The following is a 21,478-nucleotide window of genomic DNA, read 5'->3' as shown; positions in this document are numbered from 1 at the left end:
AAAGAGACTAATGCAGTAGATGAAGACATAGTTGCCACGGTATTTGAAGTCAACATGGTTCAAGGTAAGGTAACCCAGATGGTGGTATGACATTGGAGGCACAATCCATGTCTGCTATGAAAAATCAGCCTTTAAAATGTATGAAGAAAAACCAATGGATAAGATGTTTAAATGAGAAATGAAGGTCGATTCAAAGTCATCGGCATAGGAACCGCAGAAATTTTCTTTACCTTTAGAAAGAAGATCACCTTAACCAATTTGCCGCATGTCCTTGATATGATAAGAAACTTAGTTTCTAGATATTTTCTAAGTAAACCTTGTATTTGATCTATGTTTGAGTCGTGCACATTAGTTTTGTTCATGAATAAGAACTTTATACGAAAGAGATACTCTTATAATGGAATGGTTAAGCTATATATTAATGAAAATAATTCTTCTTCTATTTATATGATTGAGTATGTTTCATTATAACACGGTAGATTAACACATATAGGTTATAGTATCATTAAGCTAATCGTAAAGAGTGATTTAATCTCAAGTGATGTAAATGAGAATGATAAATGTGAAGTGTGCATAAGATCCAAAATGACTAAAAAATCATTTTTAAGTATCGAGAGTTACTCTCTAGTTTTAGACCTACTGCACACCGATATATGTGAATTAAATTACATTCTTACTAGAAGAAAAATGTATTGCATTACATTTACAGATGATTGTTCTAGATTTGTATCTATGTACTGTTCACCACCCCAAGTATAGGGTTGCAATGTGGTAATAATCTCGGTAAGACCAAGGTCGAATCCATAGGGACTGAACCTTGTACGTATTCTGAAAGTAACTAGAAGTAGAACTAGACAAAGATGTAATCTAAATTAGAAAATTTTAAGAGAATAATTATGAATTACTGAACTAGAACTTATAGAATTCAAAGGTGGGAAACTAGGGTGCTAAGGATCCACTTGTAGAGATCAGGGAGATCTATGCTTGATTCACGAACTCAACTGGATTTAGAGTCCTATCTCCATCCAGTTGGAAGATATTTCATTAAAACTCAAATATAAACTTCCTTTGATCTAGCTTTCAGTGGAAGAGAGGGATGAGAACTGGAATTGATTCCATCACAAAACCATGTCCATGAGACAAAGTAAATAACAAAATTTAACTAATCCACAACCAATCTAAGGGAATTATGAATGTTAGGAAGGGTTCCATCATCCAACCATGACCATGAAACGATGGTGAACAACAGGATTGTAACATCTCGAAAAAATCCGTACAAAGACCCGAGTACCACCTCAGGCAGAAATCACACAGGACCAAATCCTTTAGAAATTAGGCGGGAATTAACTAGTGCTAAACTAGTTTATCCGTGAAATTAGTACTAGTCACTTTAAATATGATCTGTAAGACCCAAACTATGCAGTATCATTGATACTACATTACCTTGAAATCTAGAATCTATCCCTAAACCCGGTTGCTCTCGGGAGCACACTGAAACTTCATATCAGACCTGGACCGCACGTCGAAAGTCCGATAACCGTAAAACTATATAGTTATGACCGCATTATTGGACTTGACAATCCCCTCGGGAATCAAGTCTAAATTGCATCTAGAAATGCACAACTTGAGCCCGGAGCAAAGTATGTGAGAAACGTGAATGTCTTTAGAAATGAAATCTGAATTTAAGTAATCTGAGTCGTGTTGGTTGCGGGCCAAATATAAGGATTTAGACTGTCAGAATCTGACCTGAATACACCATCAGGATCATTCCGACCTAATCATGCTCGCCAATCAGCCTGGGACGTCCGGATTTCTCAGACGTACGACTTGTGCAAAAAGTTACGCTGTGATGATCAGTGGGCCCCTGATCAGCTTCGGTGAGGAAATCCACTCTGTCCATTGGATTCCTCTTAAAATTTTGGTCAGGAATGGATTGTTTTGGATTGGTTTTGGTGTGGCCCATAGAATCTTTTACTTTGCCGTCTGTCCTACGTTTGAATGGCTGGGAACCCATCCTCGCTGTCTTTTGAAAGCCTGTCACCTAGGTCTTGGTAAGATGGACCATGGGGTTCTAATGGACAGTTCAGATTAATCATCTGGGCCACAATGGTGGCCCACTGCGATTGTCCGCAAATCGTTTAACGTCCGTTCGCAACAGCGGATGAGATTTTTTTATTTTTGAAAATCAGTCGGGTCAGCACACGTGTCATGCCCCAAACCTGAAAATCGGGCTCACAAAATTTTCGATTGCCAAATCTGGTGTCGACAGCCTCCGTAGTACCCCATTCTCGGCTCCCAGCATCCATACGCTAGATTCCGATCTTGGGATCCTACAAGAAGGATTTCCCAACGTACATTTGTCTCATAAGAAGCATAACCACAAGTATACCCAAATCATAAAGGCAACATCATCATCACATATCTACTAATATAAACATTTGAATACAATGCTGAAAGAGAAATACATATGTCAAAAATCAAAGCTCCAGAAGACAGCTGCACGCTCCAAGCTTAACGCTGCTGCAACCTAACACCACCTGCACGCATCTATCATGCATAAGCTTATAGAAAGTTTAAAGTATGTGCACAAGATAAGTGCCAAGTATGCAATATCAGAGTAATCAGGGTAAGCAGAAATACTGATAAGCCCAAAATCATACAATATTAGAAATACTGGCAAGATCATAAATCATACGATATCAGGGCAAGCAATGCAGATATAATGAGGCAAATACTGAAGAAGTAATATAAATCAGCTATGCAATGCGAAGACATAGTAAGCCAAGTATTCAATATAATATCATAAACAGTCAAGTATCAGATGCCGAGGATGCAATGCAATATGCGGAGCAAATGAAATGACTAAGCTGGAGTGAAGTCGGGATGATAGTACATAGTATCGCAGGTTATGTGGTCCATCACAAGGGAATTCTATCCAAACCAGTCCCATACCTAAATTTGGATAGCCAGACTCAATGTGGTAAACTCCCAATCTCAGGTTAGTCGCGCGCCCAACCGAAATCTTTACCATGCGAAGGTACACGTAAAAATGGTTGTGCACCACCAGCCTGAGTGGATGGTGAATGAATGAATGAGTATGCACTCCTGCTCAATAAGTCCACATATCAGTACGATTCCTCTCTAGGATCATCATCGGGGTCTAGTACACTTTACATGCAAATTGCTGCCCACTGACGCGGGACCATGCATGTAGAAGAGACCTCACCATCTGCTTGGCCAGTAATCAGCCAATATCTACCCAGAACGTCGATAGCGGACCCATTCATGAGCTGGTCAAACTCAGCCTAGCAATGCCCCCTACCCTCGGGCGGGTAAGGCTATACCCCCTCCCAACCAACCACGACATAGTGGGAGACGCGGCTTCTTGGTATTCAGCCCTCATGCGCTCATATATATCCACTCACTCTCGACGTTGGGGCATCCTCTAGTACTAAGAGGGTTTAAGGATTTTCATTCAGGGCCATCTATGACAGCCTGATGCTAGTAACAGATTTTTGGTGTCTCATCTGGCCATCCAGGATATGCCTGTGGAGGCTACGACCCTGATGTCGCTAGGGCGTACAGTAATCACAACACACAATGCAAGATGCATAAGTCATACAATCCAGTCATGCATCAATCCTGTGCATACCGTGCGCTTATGTGAGATAATCTCCGCCTATCAGGGAGTCTCATAACAACCTACCCAATGACATATACAATGGTCAACCACATCTCATAACAAGCATGCAGATGATGCGTATGGGTATGTATCATGATACTATGTTGTCACATACTGATAATCGGTATCAGTAGTTGACATCAACAATCGACCTCGACAATGTGAACAATTAACCAACATTGCCCTAAGGAATAGCCTACATATAGCCTAATATATAGTGGACCCATGGCCTCGCACAAGGGCCTAATATACAATAGTATGAGCCTTACTCAAGAGCTTAATACACATACGATGGGCCTCTCCTATGGCCTAATATACATCACAATGGGCTTCATCGCCTGGCCCTCAAATGCATCATAATGAGCCTCATCACATAGATCTCATATTCATCACATTAGGCCTTAAACGCGGGCTGAATATACATCCCAACGTGCCTTAAATACGGGCCACATATACATCACATTAGGCCTCAAACACACGATGTATACATATCACAATAGGCCTTAAATACGGGCCACATATACATCATATAGGTCTCGACCCTCGATAATCGGTAATCGGTAATCGGAATCGGCCTCGACCCTGATAATCGAAATCAATAATCGACAATCGGAATTGGCCTCGACCCTGATAATCGAAATCGGTAATCGGCAATCGAAATCGGTCTCGACCCTGATAATCGAAATCAGTAATTGGCAATCGAAATCAGCCTCGACCCCGATAATCAGAATTGGTAATTGGCAATTGGAATCGACCTCGACCCATGATAATCGAAATCGGTAATCAAAATTGGCCTCAACCCCGATAATCAAAATCGGTAATCGGCAATCGAAATCGGGTCGTCAATCGAACTCGACCTCAACGATCGGAATCAGCAATCAGTGAGAATGGGCTTAACAAGGCCTAAGGGAAGGTCATAATGTGGACATCCAAGCATCATTGCCCATCAATGTAGACATTCAACCAACATTGCTCGCAAGGAGTGGCCCACATAAGGTTAAACATATAGTGAGCCCATGGCCTCACACAAAGGCCTAATACACATCGCAATGGGCCTCATACAAGAGCTATATACACATCACTATGGGCCGGATCACATGGACCTCGAATACACACAATGGGCCTCGAATACATCACATTGGACCTCGCCCATGGCCCTCAGATTCAAACAGGTGGGCCCTATCACATGGGCCTCAGATATACATCGGGATGGGCCTCGCCCAAGGGCCTCAATACTAGGCCTTACATATCAAGTGGGCCACATTACATGGGCCACAAAATACATCAAAATGGGCCTCAAGTGGACTTGGACCACACCAAAAATTATATCAATGGTTGTAGGTGTAACACATGTATCATAGTACACTATCATCCCATAGGGCACATGGCCCACTAATGATGATCAACACTGTCCAAACATTGTCTGTGTAAATTAGCACAATCCAAACGTTATCCAGCACCATCCAACACAATCTGGATGGTGTGGATGAAATAAATACATCATGGTGGGGTTCTATATGGCAAAACAGGTGGACGTCTGGGAGAAACACATGCCCCACGGTTAGCCCACAGCTGCTAACGTCAACAGTAGCATGAGCTGCTGGACGACTCAGATATACAACACATCATAAAGTGGACCCCAACAGGTGGTCAGTGTGCCTGCTACACACACATCAAGGTGGGCCGCATAAGTGGACGACATAGATGAAATACATACAACATGGTGGGGCCTGCGAATACACAGTAGGTGGGCCCACCATCCAGTAAGCTGGATGGTGCAGGCCAAACATATACATCGCAGATGGCCCCTCAGCATGTCTAGATGGACGGTGCTGAAATACAATACATATATTAAGATGGGTCCCACCCCAGAAAAATAGATGGACGGCACGAATATGCATGAGGTGGGTTACCACCGTCCTGGGGTAGATGGACAGATAGTATAAAACACATACATCAAAGTGGATTCCACCATCTAGCGAACTAGATGGATGGTGGATATAGAATATATACACTAAGGTGGGCCTATACTTTGGGGATGGATGGTACGAATATACATCATATGGGCCCCACGTCCCATCCCATGTACAGCATGGGTACTACACCAAAATTACGAAAATAGGACGGTCCAAAACCGTCTCAAATGACCAAAAAGGACGGTCATGGACCGTCGCATGGGCCGTTAAATTTTGACGTGGCGTATTACTTAAAGGACGGTCAAAAATCGTCATTTTTATTGATAAAAAAGGATGGTCATGGACCGTCTCTTATGAGCCTTCAAAGGACGGCCATCAATTGTCCTTAAAAAGGACTGTCATAAACCATCTCTAATGAGCCTTCAAAGGACAACCATGGACCGTCCTTTAAAAGGACAGTCATGGACTATCCTTAAAAAGGACTATCATGGACCGTCTCTTATGGTCCTCCTTTAAAAGGACGGTCCATGACCGTCCTTAAAAAGGACTGTCATGGACCGTCTCTTATGAGCCTTCAAAGGACGGCCACAAACGCCATCCTTAAAAAGGACTGTCATGGACCGTCCCTTTTGAGCCTTCAAAGCACATTTTCAAATTTGAGAGAATCAATATACACCTGTTACAATATATTTCATCATATTCTTCCTGATATACACCCGTTATATAATATATTTCATCATATTCACATTCATATCCATCTAAACCCAAACTACGTAAATCCAACATAAACTACATTCATCCAAACATAAACTACATCCATCCAAACACAAACAATCTCATTTACATTACATTCATCCACGCATAAATACATATAAGTTTAACACCATAAATAAAAAAAGGAAAAAAATCAGCAACAATTTTCTTTTTGTGTCTTTCATGTGAAAAAAATTATTAAACCAACAAAATATTATAATTCAGAATCATGAAGAATTGCATAAACTTCTTCCAAAAAAGTGGGCACTTTTTAAAAATAAAAGTAATGCAAGCAAAAAATGCAAAAAAGTGTTTCAATTCAAGTTATAGGTTTAGGGATTTGAGAATACATTTAGGTTTTAGGTTTATGTTTAGGTTATAGGTTTAGGTTTAGGTTTAGGTTAAGGTATAGGTTTAGGTTTCGGTTTAGGTTATAAGCAATAGGTTTAGGGAATTGAGAATAGGTTAAGGTTTAGGTTTAGGAAATCAGGTTCGGCTTCGGGATCGGGATTAGGTTTAGGTTTAGGTTAGGGAGTTGAGATTAGGATTAAGTGTAGGTTTAGGTTTAGGGATTTGAGAATACATTTAGGTTTTAGGTTTAGGTTTAGGTTTAGGTTTAGGCTTAGGTTTAGGTTATAAGCTATAGGTTTAGGGAATTAAAAATAGGTTAAGGTTTAGGTTTAGGAAATCGGGTTGGGGTTCGGGATCGTGTTTAGGTTTTGGTTTTCAAGTTTAGGTTTAGGTTTAGGTTAGGGAGTTGAGATTAGGATTAGGCGTAGGTTTAGGTTTAGGGATTTGAGAATACATTTAGGTTATAGGTTTAGGTTTAAGTTATAGGTTTAGGTTTAGGTTTAGGTTAAGGTATAGGTTTAGGTTATAAGCAATAGGTTTAGGGAATTGAGAATAGGTTAAGGTTTAGGTTTAGGAAATCGGGTTCGAGTTCGGGATCAGGTTTAGGTTTGGGTTTTCAAGTTTATGTTTAGATTTAGGTTAGGGAGTTGAGATTAGGATTATGTGTAGGTTTAGGTTTAGGGATTTTAGAATACATTAAGGTTTAGGTTTAGGAAATCGGGTTCGGGCTCAGGATCGGGTTTAGGTTTGAGTTTCCAAGTTTAGGTTAGGGAGTTGAGATTAGGATTAGGTGTAGGTTTAGGTTTAGGGATTTGAGAATACATTTAGGTTTTAGGTTTATGTTTAGGTTATAGGTTATAGGTTAAGGTATAGGTTTAGCTTTCGGTTTAGGTTATAAGCAATAGGTTTAGGGAATTGAGAATAGGTTAAGGTTTAGGTTTACGAAATCAGGTTCAGGTTCGGGATTGGGTTTAGGTTTTGGTTTTCAAGTTTAGGTTTAGGTTTAGGGTAGGGAATTGACATTAGGATTAAGTGTAGGTATAGGTTTAGGGATTTGAGAATACATTTAGGTTTTAAGTTTAGGTTTAGGTTATAGGTTACATGTTTAGGTTAAGGTTTAGGTTTAGGCTTAGGTTTAGGTTATAAGCTATAGGTTTAGGGAATTGAGAATAGGTTAAGGTTTAGGTTTAGGAAATCGGGTTCGGGTTCGGGATCGGGTTTAGGTTTTGGTTTTCAAGTTTAGGTTTAGGTTTAGGTTAGGGAGTTGAGATTAGGATTAGGTGTAGGTTTAGGTTTAGGGATTTGAGAATACATTAGGTTTTAGGTTAAGGTTTAGGTTATATGTTATAGGTTTAAGTTTAGGTTTATGTTTAGGTTATAAGCAATAGGTTTAGAGAATTGAGAATAGGTTAAGGTTTAGGTTTAGGAAATCAGGTTCGGGTTTGGGATCGGGTTTAGGTTTTGGTTTTCAAGTTTAGATTTAGGTTTAGGTTAGGGAGTTGAGATTAGGATTAGGTGTAGGTATAGGTTTAGGGATTTGAGAATACATTTAGGTTTTAGGTGTAGGTTTAGGTTAAGGTACCGGTTTAGGTTTATGTTTAGGTTTAGGTTAAGGTTTAGGTTTAGGCTTAGGTTTAGGTTATAAGCTATAGGTTTAGGGAATTGAGAATAGGTTAAGGTTTCAGTTTAGGAAATTGGGTTCGGGTTCAGGATCGGGTTTAGGTTTAGGTTTAGGTTAGGGAGTTGAGATTAGGATTAGGTGTAGGTTTAGGTTTACGGATTTCAGAATACATTAGGTTTTAGGTTTAGGTTTAGGTTGTATGTTTTAGGTTTAGGTTTAGGTTTAGGTTTATGTTTAGGTTATAAGGTATAGGTTTAGGGAATTGAGAATAGGTTAAGGTTTAGGTTTAGGAAATCAGGTTCGGGTTCGGGATCGGGTTTAGGTTTAGGTTTAGGTTAGTGAGTTGAGATTAGGATTAGGTGTAGGTTTAGGTTTAGGGATTTCAGAATACATTAGGTTTTAGGTTTAGGTTTAGGTTATCGGTTACAGGTTTAGGTTTAGGTTTAGGTTAAGGTTTAGGTTTAGGCTTAGGTTTAGGTTATAAGATATAGGTTTAAGGAATTGAGAATAGGTTAAGGTTTAGGTTTAGGAAATCGGGTTTGGGTTCAGGATCGGGTTTAGGTTTGGGTTTTCAAGTTTAGGTTTAGGTTAGGGAGTTTATATTAGGATTAGGTGTAAGTTTAGGTTTAAGAATTTGAGAATACATTAGGTTTAGGTTTAGGTTTAGATTATATGTTATAGGTTTAGGTTTAGGTTATAAGCTATAGGTTTAGGGAATTAAGAATAGGTTAAAGTTTAGGTTTAGGAAATCAGGTTCGGGTTCGGGATCGGGTTTAGGTTTTGGTTTTCAAGTTTAGGCTTAGGTTTAGGTTAGGGAGTTGAGATTAGGATTAGGTGTAGGTTTAGGTTTATGGATTTGAGAATACATTTAGGTTTTAGGTTTAGGTTTAGGTTATAGGTTACAGGTTTAGGTTTAGGTTAAGGTTAAGGTTTAGGTTTAGGCTTAGGTTTAGGTTATAAGATATAGGTTTGGGGAATTGAGAATAGGTTAAGGTTTAGGTTTAGGAAATCGGGTTCGATTCAGGATCGGGTTTAGGTTTGGGTTTTCAAGTTTAAGTTTAGGTTTAGGTTAGGGAGTTGAGATTCGGATTAGGTGTAGGTTTAGGTTTAAGGATTTGAGAATACATTTAGGTTTTAGGTTTAGGTTTAGGTTATAGGTTACAGGTTTAGGTTTAGGTTAGGTTAAGGTTGTAGGTTTTAGGTTTAGGTTTTGGTTTAGGTTTAGGTTATAAGATATAGGTTTAGGGAATTGAGAATAGGTTAATGTTTAGGTTTAGGAAATCGGGTTCGGGTTCCGGATCGGGTTTAGGTTTGGGTTTTCAAGTTTAAGTTTAGGTTTAGGTTAGGGAGTTGAGATTAGGATTGTAAGTGCTATAGTTTATATCCCTGTCTGTTGTCAAATTTGTGGTGCCAAAATCACTGTTATATATAACTTGCATAAGTGAAGCTCTCTCAAGGATCAACATTCATAAACAAGCAAAGCTCACAAGACAAGACTCAAGCTGCAAGACTTCAAGAAGAGTTCAAGGCAGTTTGTACACTTTCAAGATTGAGCTACATCAAGGTTTCAACTACATCAAGACTTCAAGGCTCATACTTCAAGGTCACTTGTTCCTAATGTTTCAATGTCCATACTTCATGGTTGAGGTTTGATTGACCATAGGTTGACCTTAGAAGTAGGTCATTTTGAATACATAAACTGAATGTTTATTTTACATGAGTTTGGTCTGTTCTTTGACTAGTCTTAGGCCTTCTTCGACTAGTCCTAGAGTTGCTTCGACCAGTCTAAGAAATTCCTCGATCAGTCGTGAGTTTGTTACAAATTTCGGATGAAATCTGTTAGGCTTCGACTAGTCCAGGAATCTGTTCGACCAGTCGTAGGAACAGTGTCGACTGCATCTTCGACCTGTTGAAAATCTTCGACTCGAAATCCAGTGATATTTTATAGGTTCTTCGACCAGTTGAAGGAAACCTATGACCAGTCGTAGGTGACCTAGGATCAGTCGAAGGAGACCTTCGACCAGTCGTAGAACGGTCAAAGCATATCCCGCCGGATTTTTTAAATATCTGTTATTGCTTCGACTAGTCGAAGAGCTCCCTAGACCAGTCAAAAATGCGATCTGCTCACCTATAAATAGTGCACGAATCTCAGAAGAAATTATCGAATTAATTAATCCATTCAAGCCAATCTTCGTCGAACTTCTGAGAGATAATTCTGTGCTCGATCTAAGCTAAGTATGCTTATTTAATATTCTCTTTCCTTAGCTTTATTTAATTGATTTTGTTTCAGCTATTCCAATCTAATTTGATAAGAGGAATTGTTATTCCCTTTCTTTGGAATCAAAATCAATTAAGGCAAGCCCTATTTGGTTTAATTTAAAATCTATTAGAATTAGAACCATTGTAATTGAGTACTGGACATTGAACTTGGACATTCAATCATCTACTCTGATTTAGTTCTACCGGGCTGCTACAATGAAGGAGATAATCAGGTATTTTACATTTAATTGTAAATTTCTTTCTGTTTTGGTTTCTTTTAAGATTTGCCAGAAAAATCTTGTTGTATTGGTTATCTGAGGAGAGCCAGGAAAACTCAGAAGTGGGGTTTTTTAATTGTGTAAGTCCACATACAAAGACATAATTGTAAAGGTTTTGGGTGAACCTGGGAAAACCTATTTTGTTAGTGAACGCTAATATCCCCTGTGTGAGGATATTAGGAGTGGAGTAGCATTTTGTGTGGCTGTTGTTTAACAGTTGGTGAACACACAGGCGAACCACTATAATCCCTTGTGTTGTGGTTGAATGGTTTATACTTCTAATCTTTAATTATTCTTTTGTGGGATGTATGTATGGTAGTGAATGTTGTAATCATTTAATTCAAGCATTGTGAGAATGTTGTAATAGTTTAGAATTTATTTTCTGCTATTCCTTTATCAGCTTGATATTTAATTTCTTTTGAAAGTTGTTCCAGCAAGGTTGCCTTGCCATTTTTATGGTATATGGCTGTCCCTAAAACAATACATTTGTGATTCAATTTATTTTAATTCTGTTTGTATTTATTTCTATATTCCTCTTCGATTTGAGATTTGATACAAAGATCTTTCTAGAAATAAGGTTGTCCTACCATAAACTCTAGTTTTTGGTGTAAGGTTGTCCTTAGAATAACATTTGTATCAACCTCTCAAGATCTGAATTTTAAGGCTGTTTTTCTTTCCTGCATTGTGATTTACTTTGGCTATCATATTCTATTTAATTCCGCTATTATAAGTTTTATTTAGCATTGTCCTATTTACCCCCCCCCCCCCCCCCCCTCTAGGACATATAGCTTGGCCTTTTCAAGTGGTATCAGAGCCTAATAGCTCTTTTTTTCTAATTCTTGGATTTAATTCCTGAGCTAACGATTTAAGCTATTTAAGATGTCAAATTTTGATAGCCTTTCAGTCACTAGGCCTCCACCCTTTGATGGCTCCAACTATGCCTATTGGAAAGCCAGAATGAGGATCTTCCTCCAATCAATGGATGAAAATGTGTGGTAAGCCACAGTGACTGAATGGAATCCTCCTATCATGGAAGTTACTGGGGTTGATGGTTCAAAATCTATGAAAGTCACACCATATTACCAATGGACCACTCTTCAGAAAAGTGAGAGTAGTGCAAATGGTAAAGCACTAAATACAATTACTTGCGCACTATCACCGGATGAGTTCAAAAGAATCATTTCCTGTGATAATGCAAAGCAAGCTTGGGATATATTAGAAATGACACACGAGGGTACTACAATTGTCAAAAAATCTAAAGTCCAACTCCTCACAACCAGATTTGAAGAAATTCATATGGAGGAAAATGAACTGTTTATGGACTTTTACACTAGATTGAATGACATTGTAAACTCAATGTGGGGTCTTGGCGATAAAATCCCAGAAAGTAAAGTGTGTGCAAAAATATTACGCTCACTTCCTGAACGGTTCAATTCTAAAGTAACCGCGATCCAGGAACTTCGTGATACGGATATATAATATGAGGGTAGAAGAACTAGTTGGTTCACTACAAACCTACGAGTTAAACTTTAAAGCTCCTAAAGGTAAATCTATCACACTAAAATCTTCTAAATGTAATTCAGAAGAAAACTCTGATTCAGAAGATGATATGGCTCTTTTAGCTAAGAAATTTTACAAAATTTTCAAAAGCAAGAAAAGGGTTGATTTTCAAAAATCAAATGATAAAAAGAAGTTTAGACCCAAATCTCGAAAATCTTTGAAAGATAGTCAATGTTACAACTGTCAAGAATATGGGCACTTAGCAAATAGATGTCCTAAAAGGGACAAACCCAAGAAGAAGGGTATGTTGGCTACATGGGATGAATCATCTGATTCTGAAGGTTCTTCTGAATCAGAAGATTCTGAAACTGAGTCGGGCAATGAGGTTAAAGCTCTTATGACTCTAGCCAAATTCACATTTTCAGATAATGACTCAACAAGTGAAGAAAATCTGAGTAGTGAATGTGAAAATGAAGATGATCTTCAAGACGCTTACAATGCCCTATATAAGGAAAGTTGTAAAATTGCTGTCAAACTTAAACTTCAAAAAGAAAAGTTTTCTAAACTCAAAATTTGTTTTGAATCACTTGTCTTAGAAAAATCACAAATTTCAAATTGTTTTGAAAAATTAAAATGCGATTTGGAATTCAAAAACTCCCTAATTATTGATTTAAAATCTGAAATTGAGAAACTTAAAACTGAAGTAATTTCTCTTCTGAGTCTAAAGGACACATGGAAATATGCCCAAGGTGATCCAAAGTTAGAAAAACTTTTATCCGGGTCAAGAAAATGTGGCGATCGATCCGGGTTGGGCTATGATAAAAATCTACCTCCTAAACAAAAGTATACTCCTCCTATGTTTGTTAAAGGAGAGTCCTCAAGCTCAAAAGGGAAAAGTACTTATCAAGATTTTTCTAGAAATTCAAAAACTTTTCAAAAACCTAGAAGCAGCCATGTCAACTTTAATCAGAAACGAAATCCACTAGCTGAAAAGATAGTTGATTTACTCAAGGAGCTCTTAAAATCTAACTCTATAGGTCATTCCTACAAATATACACAAAAGAAGACCAACTATGTTCCTAAACCCAAAACAGTTACGAAATGGGTTCCTAAAGTTACCTGCTTGGTTGCTCACACTGCTTTCAAAGCAACAAGTCATTCAAAGTGGTACCTAGACAGTGGATGCTCTAGGCATATGACAGGTGACAAAGCTTTATTCACGGATCTGAAAGATATGACTAATGGTTCAGTCACTTTTTGTGATGGTAGCAACTATAAGATTATAGGCCAAGGTACGGTTCAACTTTTTAATCTTCCTGTGTTTAAAAATATTTTATATGTTGAAGGTTTAAAACATAACTTGCTTAGTATATCTCAAATATGTGATAATAACCATAGTGTTCGGTTTTCTAATCAAAGTTGTGAGATACTAAATAATAAGGTTCTGTAATATTAACTGGACGTAGAACGTCTGAAAATTGCTATATTATTAGCGAATCCAGCTCATCTAATCAAACATGTTACTTGGTCCATACAGACGAGACTGATTTATGGCACAAACGTCTTGGACATGTACATTATCGAAATTTATATAGATTGAGCAAACGAGAACTTATAGGAGGTTTACCCAAACTTCAGAAATTAAATAAAATATGTGGTGAGTGCCAGATAGGCAAACAAACAAAGAACTCACACAAAAAGGTGAATTCAAATACCACATCAAGACCACTCAAACTTCTCCACATGGATCTGATAGGACCTACCAGAACAGAAAGTCGTGGTGGGAAAAAGTATATCCTGGTAATAGTTGATGACTTTACCAGATTCACTTGGGTAGTCTTCTTAAGGGATAAATCTGAAACCCTTGAAGAAGTAAGAAAAGTTTTCAAAAGGATTTAAACTGAAAAATCTTCTCAAATCAGTAAAATTCGTAGTAATCATGGATCTGAATTTGAGAATAGCAATTTTGAAAAGTTCTGTACCGACTAAGGAATATTACATGAATTCTCTGCTCCCAAAACTCCACAACAAAATGGAATTGTAGAAAGAAAGAATAGGGTGCTTCAAGAAATGGCTAATGTCATGTTAAATAGCATGAAGCTCTCTGAAAATCTTTAGGCTGAAGCAGTCAACACAGCTTACTATATTATTAACCGAGTCTACACTAGCAAAGATAATAATAAAATGGCTTACGAATTGTGGTTTAATAAAAAGTCTACTGTTAAATACTTTCAAGTTTTTGGCAGCAAGTGCTATATTTTACGTGCTCGTGAAAATTTAGAAAAATTCGAAACGAAGAGTGATGAAGGTATTTTTCTAGGATATTCCTTAAACAGTCGAGCTTATAGGGTCCTGAACAAAAGGACTAGTGTGATTTAAGAATCCATACGTGTTGTCATTGATGATCACTTAAACACGCCAATTTCTAATTCAGATAATGATGAAGTACTAATCATTGATAAACCTGATACTTCATCGAATCAAACTGATTCTGAGTTGAGGACTGTTAAAGATCATCCAACCACACAAATTCTTGGAAACCCTTTCATTGGTGTTCGCACCCATAGACAACTTGAGGATATATGTAATTATGTATGTTTTACATCCCAAATTGAACCATCTAACGTAAAAGAAGCTCTTGCTGATGAGAACTGGATTGTTGCGATGCAAGAAGAACTCAACCAATTCGTAAGAAATGATGTTTGGTATCTCGTACCAAGACCTAAAGATAAACACATCATTGGAACAAAATAGATTTTCAAAAATAAGTCTGACGAGTGTGGAAATATAATTAGAAACAAGGCTAGACTAGTGGTACAAGGTTATACTCAAATTGAAGGGATTGATTTTGATGAAACTTTTGCACCAGATAAAAGGTGAATCTATCAGACTATTTATATCCATTGCATGTTTTATAAAGATCAAGATCTATCAGATGGATGTGAAAAGTGCTTTTCTAAATGGTGATTTACATGAAGAAGTCTATGTTGAACAGCCAATGGGTTTTGAAGATTCCAAAAATACTGATCATGTATATCGGCTTCAAAAGGCACTTTATGGATTAAAACAAGCACCTAGGGCATGGTATGAGAAACTAACAAAATTTCTTTTAAGTCATAATTTTCAAATGGGATCTGTTGATAAAACTCTGTTTGTTAAAAAACATAATGATCATATCTTAATGGTACAGATTTATGTTGATGATATCATTTATGGATCAACTTGTATTGACTTGACTACTGAGTTTGCAGATTTGATGAAATCACAGTTCGAAATGAGCATGGTTGGGGAATTGACTTATTTCCTTGGATTGAAAGTAAAGCAACAACCTGAAGGAATATTCATTTCTCAATCTAAGTATGCTTCGAATCTAATCAAGAGATTTGGATTTGAGAATGGCAAGAATTTCGATACTCCTATGAGTACCACCCTGAAACTATCAAAAGACTCTAATGGTAAAAATGTTGACTCAAAACTTTATCGGAGTATGATTGGTAGTTTGTTATATTTAACTGCTAGTAGACCTGATATTTCTATAAGTGTTGGTATTTGCGCAAGATATCAATCTGATCCAAAAGAATCGCACTTGATTGCTGTCAAGCGAATTATTAGATATGTCGCAAGTACTGTAAATCTCGGTCTCTGGTATCCTTATGAGACTAGTGTCCAATTAGCTGGGTATGACTGGGCTGGTAATCTAGATGATAGAAAATCAACCAGTGGTGGTTGTTTTTACATTGAAAATTGTCTAGTTTCCTGGTTTAGTAAGAAACAAAATTCTATATCACTTTCAACAGCTGAAGCTGAGTATATCGCAGCTGGTAATGCATGTACACAGCTTGTTTGGATGCAACAAATGCTAAGTGATTATGGAATTAAATAGGATTCTATGTTATTACATTGTGATAATTTCAGTGCGATAAATATTTCAAAAAATCCTATTCAGCATTCTCGTACTAAGCACATTGACATTAGATTTCATTATATAAGGGAATTAGTAGAAGAAAAAGTTATATCTCTAGAATATATTCCTACTGAAGATCAACGAGCTGACATTTTCATAAAACCTCTCGATAAAAGCAGGTTCAAAAAGATGAAATTTTATCTTGGCATGTGCATTTTAAATTGATTATTTATGCCTACTTGTATTATAGTGTATATATTTGCTAGATTGAATTCCAATTTTTTTTATAATTTGCAAGAAATATGAATTTTTGGGCTTCTTCAACCAGTCGTGAGTATACACGACCAGTCGTCCTACGACCGGTCGTTGATACCCATGACCAGTCGTAGAACTCGGGTTTCACTTAAAATTGGAGATTTTTGCTTTCTTCCTCATTTCATCTTTCTTCTCCTTGGAGCCGAGCTTCGACTTGTCAAACCCATCCTACTTGTTCTTCAAGGTTAGTGTTCAAATCACTTTTTCTTGCTGCTTTGTGTCTAGATTGTTTTCTTTTCTAGCTTGAAGCTTTCTATTTTGGATTTCATTGAGATTTGGGGTTTGAATTTTGAAAAATCTGTTTTGAGTAAACCCACTTCTCAATCCTTTGCAACTTCTTTATTCCTTGAAATACTTGTTGCAAATGGCTTCTAAAGGTAGAAAAACTACTTCCCGTGGTCCTTCTTCTTCCAGATCGACCGCTATCTCTAAACGACATCTTCTTGTTCCCAATGATGATCCATCATATGTTAGGGACATTAGATTACGTAATGTTATTGTTGAACATCCTGTTGATGTTAATCATATTGCACCTTTTGACATCCTTCCTATGCTTGAAGCTGTAGGTTGGGTTAACTTATTACATTGGGGTGGGCCTGTATACCGGTCCATTGCCCAATCCATGTTTACATGTATCAATGCTTTCTCACAAGATGATTTAACTTTTAAAATATCTACTAGAGAAGGGCCTTTTGACGTTGATCGTCATTTAATTTCAGCCCTTATGGACATTCCTGTGAATGATGAGGGTATACCTATCCATAACTTAACTGATAAACCCTCAATGGCTGAAAAATGTATGCTCACTAGAGATTTGTGCAACATGGATGTTCAATGGACTCAAAAAGGGAATGCGCTTCCCGCAAGGTATTTGTTACCCAAATACAGAATTCTCCACAAAATCGTTATGTCTAATCTGTATCCTCGTTCGGGTAATAAATCTGACTTGACTTCGTTTATGGTTCGTGTTATCCATGTTATCTCCAATGGTACTCAGATTTGTTTACCATCCTTAATCTGTCATTTCATTCTTCAGTTTAGACTCCATCCTGGTCATAGTGACATTCCTTTTGCCTATTTAATGGCTGTATTGGCTACACATATGTTAGTTGATATGCCGGTTGATGAGGCACTAATCCATCATCTGATTTTCAACAATACTAATATCAATAAGATGAAGCTGGATCTACTTCCTGAACAAGGTGGTGGTGGTGGTGGTCATGAAGAAGCTGGTGATGACATTAATATGGATGACATTTTTGAGGAACTGGATTCTAACTCAGCAAATGATCCAGATTTCGAACCATTCGATTTTGATGCTCGTCTGAGTGCATTGAGGAGAAAGTTGAGAAAATAAATGTAAAGATGGAAAACATGTCTGTTGCTCATGATTTGCAATTCAAGTACATGCGCAAATATCTTAAGCGCTTGAACAAAGGCATGCACCAACTTGATCCCTCTATTCCTGCTCCATCATCAAGTTCTGGTTCTGAGTAGTTTTTATGAGACTTCTGGTCTGTAATAACTTTATAACTTAGCACTTGGTTGACTGATTTTGAGTTGGATACTATCTATGTTTTATGCTGGATATTTATTCTATGTGATGCTATGCTGAGTATCTCTATCACTCTTTTGCTATACTCTCTTACCTCCTCATGTTTACTCTCATATATTCCTTTATTTAGTTCTCCTTTGTCATATTGTGACAAAAAGGGGGAGAATGGTTTGTTCTTAACGATGTGATTGTGAGAGGAGTAGCATTGATTATGTTATTTAGGGGGAGTGGGGGAGTATGTTTGAGCTTATTGGATGAAACTGGTTAAATGTTGAAAGTTGAATATTGAATATTGATTTGCAGGTATTAACCAGTTGTTTTACTTTATGTTTATCTTGGTTATGTGTTTTGTCACTAATTTGACAAAGGGGGAGATTGTAAGTGCTATAGTTTATTTCCCTGTCTGTTGTCAAATTTGTGGTGCCAAAATCACTGTTATATTTAACTTGCATAAGTGAAGCTCTCTCAAGGATCAACATTCATAAATAAGCAAAGCTCACAAGATAAGACTCAAGCTGCAAGACTTCAAGAAGAGTTCAAGGCAGTTTGTACACTTTCAAGATTGAGCTACATCAAGGTTTCAACTACATCAAGACTTCAAGGCTCATACTTCAAGGTCACTTGTTCCTAATGTTTCAATGTCCATACTTCATGGTTGAGGTTTGATTAACCAGAGGTTGACCTTAGAAGTAGGTCATTTTGAATACATAAACCGAATGTTTATTTTACATGAGTTTGGTCTGTTCTTCGACTAGTCTTAGGCCTTCTTCGACTAGTCCTAGAGTTGCTTCGACCAGTCTAAGAAATTCCTCGATCAGTCGTGAGTTTGTTACAAATTTCGGATGAAATCTGTTAGGCTTCGACTAGTCCAGGAATCTGTTCGACCAGTCGTAGGAACAGTGTCGACTGCATCTTCGACCTGTCGAAAATCTTCGACTCGAAATCCAGCGATATTTTATAGGTTCTTCGACCAGTCGAAGGAAACCTACGACCAGTCGTAGGTGACCTACGACCAGTCGAAGGAGACCTTCGACCAGTCGTAGAACGGTCAAAGCATATCCCGCCGGATTTTTCAAATATCTGTTATTGCTTCGACTAGTCGAAGAGCTCCCTAGACCAGTCGAAAACGCGATCTGCTCACCTATAAATAGTGCACGAATCTCAGAAGAAATTATCGAATTAATTAATCCATTCAAGCCAATCTTTGTCGAACTTCTGAGAGATAATTCTGTGCTTGATCTAAGCTAAGTGTGCTTATTTAATATTCTCTTTCCTTAGCTTTATTTAATTGATTTTGTTTCAGCTATTCCAATCTAATTTGATAAGAGGAATTGTTATTCCCTTTCTTTGGAATCAAAATCAATTAAGGCAAGCCCTATTTGGTTTAATTTAAAATCTATTAGAATTAGAACCATTGTAATTGAGTACTGGACATTGAACTTGGACATTCAATCATCTACTCTGATTTGGTTCTACCAGGCCGCTACAACGAAGGAGGTAATCAGGTATTTTACATTTAATTGTAAATTCCTTTCTGTTTTGGTTTCTTTCAAGATTTATCAGAAAAATCTTGTTGTATTGGTTATCTGAGGAGAGCCAGGAAAACTCAGAAGTGGGGTTTTTTAATTGTGTAAGTCCACATACAAAGACACAATTGTAAAGGTTTTGGGTGAACCTAGGAAAACCTATTTTGTTAGTGAACACTAATATCCCCTGTGTGAGGATATTAGGAGTAGAGTAGCATTTTGTGTGGCTGTTGTTTAACAGTTAGTGAACACACAGGCGAACCACTATAATCCCTTGTGTTGTGGTTGAATAGTTTATACTTCTAATCTTTAATTATTCTTTTGTGGGATGTATGTATGGTGGTGAATGTTGTAATCATTTAATTCAAGCATTGTGAGAATGTTGTAATAGTTTAGAATTTATTTTCTGCTATTCCTTTATCAGCTTGATATTTAATTTCTTTTGAAAGTTGTTCCAGCAAGGTTGCCCTGCCATTTTTATGGTGTATGGCTGTCCCTAGAACAATACATTTGTGATTCAATTTATTTTAATTCTGTTTGTATTTATTTCTGTATTCCTCTTCGATTTGAGATTTGATACAAAGATCTTTCTAGAAATAAGGTTGTCCTACCATAAACTCTGGTTTTTGGTGTAAGGTTGTCCTTAGAATAACATTTGTATCAACCTCTCAAGATCTGAATTTTGAGGCTGTTTTTCTTTCCTGCATTGTGATTTACTTTGGCTATCATATTCTATTTAATTCCGCTGTTATAAGTTTTATTTGGCATTGTCCTATTCACCCACCCTCTAGGATATATAGCTTGGCCTTTTCAAGGATTAGGTGTAGGTTTAGGTTTAAGGATTTGAGAATACATTTAGGTTTTAGGTTTAGGTTTAGGTTATAGGTTACAGGTTTAGGTTTAGGTTTAGGTTAAGGTTTAGGTTTATGCTTAGGTTTCGGTTATAAGATATTGGTTTAGGGAATTGAGAATAGGTTAAGGTTTAGGTTTAGGAAATCGGATTCGGGTTCGGGATCAGGTTTAGGTTTGGGTTTTCAAGTTTACGTTTAGGTTAGGGAGTTGAGATTAGGATTAGGTGTAGGTTTAGATTTTTAAATATTTGAGAATACATTAGGTTTAGGTTTAGGTTTATGTTATATGTTATAGGTTTAGGTTTAGGTTATAAGCTATAGGTTTAGGGAATTGAGAATAGGTTAAGGTTTATGTTTAGGAAATCAGGTTCGGGTTCGAGATTGGGTTTAGGTTTTGGTTTTCAAGTTTAGGTTTAGGATTAGGTTTGGGAGTTGAGATTAGGATTAGGTGTAGGTATAGGTTTAGGGATTTGAGAATACATTTAGGTTTTAAGTTTAGGTTTAGGTTATAAGTTACAGATTTAGGTTAAGGTTTAGGTTTAGGCTTAGGTTTAGGTTATAAGCTATAGGTTTAGGGAATTGAGAATAGGTTAAGGTTTAGGTTTAGGAAATCGGGTTCGGGTTCGGGATCGGGTTTAGGATTTTGTTTTCAAGTTTAGGTTTAGGTTTACGTTAGGGAGTTGAGATTAGGATTAGGTGTAGGTTTAGGTTTAGGGATTTGAGAATACATTTGGTTTTAGGTTTAGGTTTAGGTTTAGGTTATATGTTATAGGTTTAGGTTTAGGTTTTTGTTTAGGTTTATGTTTTGGTTATACGCTATAGGTTTAGGGAATTGAGAATAAGTTTTAGGTTTAGGAAATCAGGTTCGGATTCGGGATTGTGTGTAGGTTTTGGTTTTCAAGTTTAGGTTTGGGTTTAGGTTAGGGACTTGAGATTAGGATTAGTTGTAGGTATAGGTTTAGGTTTA

Source organism: Magnolia sinica, chromosome 10 (genome assembly GCF_029962835.1).
Source record: "Magnolia sinica isolate HGM2019 chromosome 10, MsV1, whole genome shotgun sequence".
Lineage (NCBI taxonomy): Eukaryota > Viridiplantae > Streptophyta > Magnoliopsida > Magnoliales > Magnoliaceae > Magnolia > Magnolia sinica.
Note: the sequence above shows the minus strand (reverse complement) of the source record.